Consider the following 3168-nt stretch of genomic DNA (forward strand, 5'->3'; position numbering starts at 1 on the left):
TGGGCCTGGGCGCTGTCCCTCAGCTCTTCAGCTCAAGGCTAGCGCTCTACCACTTGAGCCACAGCGCCACTTCAGGCTTTTTTCTTTTTGCTTATATGGTGCTGAGGAATCGAACCCAGGGCCTCTGGCATGCAAGGCGAGCGCTCTACCACTGAGCCACCTTCCCAGCCCGCTCATTTCTTTCTTATCCATTCTAAATTAATACCCATAAAGTATAAGGTACAGTTCAAGGTATCATGTAAAATACAAAGGTTAACAAAGGGCCTGATTCTGAGTTCCTCTCTCTTTTTGCCAGTACTGGGGCTTCAATTCAAAGCCTAACCCTCTTTCTTACTCATAGTAGGCACGCTACACTTGAGCCCCACCTTCAGTTCAGCATTTTGCTGGTTAATTGGAGTCTCACAGACTTTTCTGACTTGGTTGGCTTTAAACCATGGTCCTCTGGGTCTTCGTCTCAAGCAGCCAGGATTATGGACATGAGACATTAGCACCCAGCTTGATCCTGAACGTATTACTTAGAAGAGAACTGCAAAGTATAGCTGAAAAATTCTCCAAACTACCCTCTGAACAGTGAGTAATAAACACTACTTTAGCTTTGAGAGGAGAAAAAGGCTCTTTGCTTCTACCTTGACAGGTCATTTTGCCATCCCAAGCTGCATCTTTTTAAATTTGATGAGGAATTTTTGGTTTGATTTTTTTTAAAGTGTTTTTACAGCTTTAGTTCCAAACTGGACTTAATACTCTTTCCCAAAATTTTCCTAAGTCAGTAATTCATCTCGCCATAAACTGCTTTTTAATCTCTTCATTGACTATATTTCGTCTTTAAAAAATTGTTTTTTGTTGGTCATGTAGCTTGAACTCTGGGCCTGGGCGCTGTCCCTCAGCTCTTCAGCTCAAGGCTAGTGCTCTACCACTTGAGCTACAGCGCCACTTCCGGTTTTTTGGTGGTTTATTGGAGGAGTTTCACGAAGTTTCCTGCTCAGGCTGGCTTTGAACTGCGATCCTCAGATCTCAGCCTCCTGAGTAGCTAGGATTACAGGCGTGAGCCACTGGCGCCCGGCTTATATTTTGTCTTTATATGTGCACTTCATTCTTTAGAATGACCATTTTAAGTCCCTTTTTGATATACTAGGTTTCAAAGGTCTTGAAAAGAATTCAGAGTTGGTGGCCAGTTCTCTTACGTTAGCCACAAGGCTGTGATGAACAGCCTCTACTTTCAAGTAAGCAATGACTGAGAAACACAAGGCCACAAGCACATGGACTTTACCTCGTTCACAGACAGAATGGGAAGGTTGGTCCTGGACGGCTGTCTGGTCCTAGATGCTTTCAGTGGTCTCTTGATCTGTGGAAAGTCTTGTTTTGGAACAGTTTCAGTTGCAATAGATGAGTAAGTCCTCTTTAATGGTTTTATGAGCCACTCAGAACTCAAGAGATTTGGTTTGTGGGTCACTTTTCTGTATGTACTACATGATTTCACAGTTGAAGGGTAGTCTTTTTCATTCTGGCAATGTGCAGCATTTAGTAGAGAGGGTTTACTTGTAGCTGATATTATCCGGTTCATTTCCAGGACCTGCGGCTTATTCAAACTGCTAGCTGCTATAACTGGAAAGAATAAATCCAAGTTGTGATGTGTTGTCAAAGTTTTGTTGCATGTTAAATTCTCAGATTCCTTAAGTAGTTTTAATGCTAGCCGAACAAATCTTCCATATTGATGTGCCTTTGATAATATACTGTGTGATCCAGCCAGTGCTCTGAGAAGTCTGGCTGGCATTACCACATCTCAAGCTGCAAGAAAAATGAGTTCAAAACTCAGTTATTTTATTTTTTAAAGTTTCTAATACACACATAATATTTCTTTTAAAAATCCTCAAAATACAAACAACCAAATTCTAATAGTACAGGTTAAAAAAGTAAGTTTAGCCAGGTACCAGTAGCTCATGTCTATAATCCTACCTACTCAGAAGGCTGAGATCTGAGGATCATGGTTCAAAGGCAGCCCTGGCAGGAAAGTCCAGGAAAGTTCCTGAGACTCTTATCTACAGTTAATCACCAGAAAACCAGAAGTGGCACTATGGCTCAAGTGGTAGACTGCTTGCCTTGAGGTGAAGAGCTCAGAGACAGCTCCCAGGCCCAGAGTTCAAGCCCCATGACCAACCAAAAAAAAAAGTTTAGAACACCTGCCTAGCAAGTATGAGAAGCACAAAGTCACAAGTTCAAACCCTAGTACAAGATAAGCAATGCAAGAAAATAGCTGGGGGATGTGGTTCAGCGATAGAGGACCTACTAAGAGAGCAAAAAGCTCAGAGTTCAAACCCCAGTACTGCTCAAAAAACAAAACAAAAAAAACCCCCAAAACAACAACAAGAACAAAAAGCTGGGAACCAGTGGCTCATGCCTCTAATCCTAGCTACTCAGGGAGACTGAGATTTGAGGATCATGGCTGGAAGCTGGCAGGGGCAGAAAAATCCCCGTGAGAGTCTTATCTCCAATTAACCATTCAAATACTGGAAGTGGTTCAAGTGGTAGAGCACTAGCCTTGGGCACAAAGAGGCTCAGAGACAGCACTCAGGCTCTGAGTTCAAGCCCCACAACTGGCAAAAATAAGTAAATAAATATAGGGCTATAGCTGTAGCTCAGTAGTATTGTGTACATATAATATATAATCATCTAATCCTGTGATTGTATAAGAAGATATATACACATACATAAACTTAGAAAGCTATTGGTATGACAGGTTACATTAAAAAGTGATGGGACCTCTTCACATTAACATTTCAACTATTTAAGAATATCTAGACTTACAACTTCCTTTATTTAGTATTTACTCAGCTCTTACAATGAGCTAAGCACCTAGAGGCCAGGGGCCCATGGAAGAAAGGACAAGTGACTCTGCCATGGAGGTTCTAAGCCATCCTGCAGGGACAGGCTATCTACTGCTCATCATTGTCCAGGAATAGGTACAGCCTCTGAGCTGGAAGTTAGGGGTGTCCTTCTCCATTCCACACCCATGTGGCATAACATCAACTCTAAATACGTAAAACACTCCTAATTTGTGCCTGCATTCTTTTTTTTTGGGTCCAGTCGTGGGGCCTGAACTCTGGGCCTGGGCGCTGTCCCTCAGCTCTTCAGCTCAAGGCTAGCGCTCTACCACTTGAGCCACAGCACCAC

The 3168-nt window shown here is 42.6% G+C and overlaps 1 pseudogene; it reads right to left on the bottom strand.

Annotated features, from left to right (window-relative positions):
* Nucleotides 1–1216: 1216 nt before the first annotated feature.
* On the bottom strand, nt 1217–1794 carry LOC106002267 (annotated as a pseudogene).
* Between the last annotated feature and the right edge of the window lie 1374 nt (nt 1795–3168).

The sequence above is a fragment of the Dipodomys ordii genome, unplaced genomic scaffold (genome assembly GCF_000151885.1).
Source record: "Dipodomys ordii isolate 6190 unplaced genomic scaffold, Dord_2.0 Scaffold6048, whole genome shotgun sequence".
Taxonomy (NCBI): Eukaryota; Metazoa; Chordata; class Mammalia; order Rodentia; family Heteromyidae; genus Dipodomys; species Dipodomys ordii.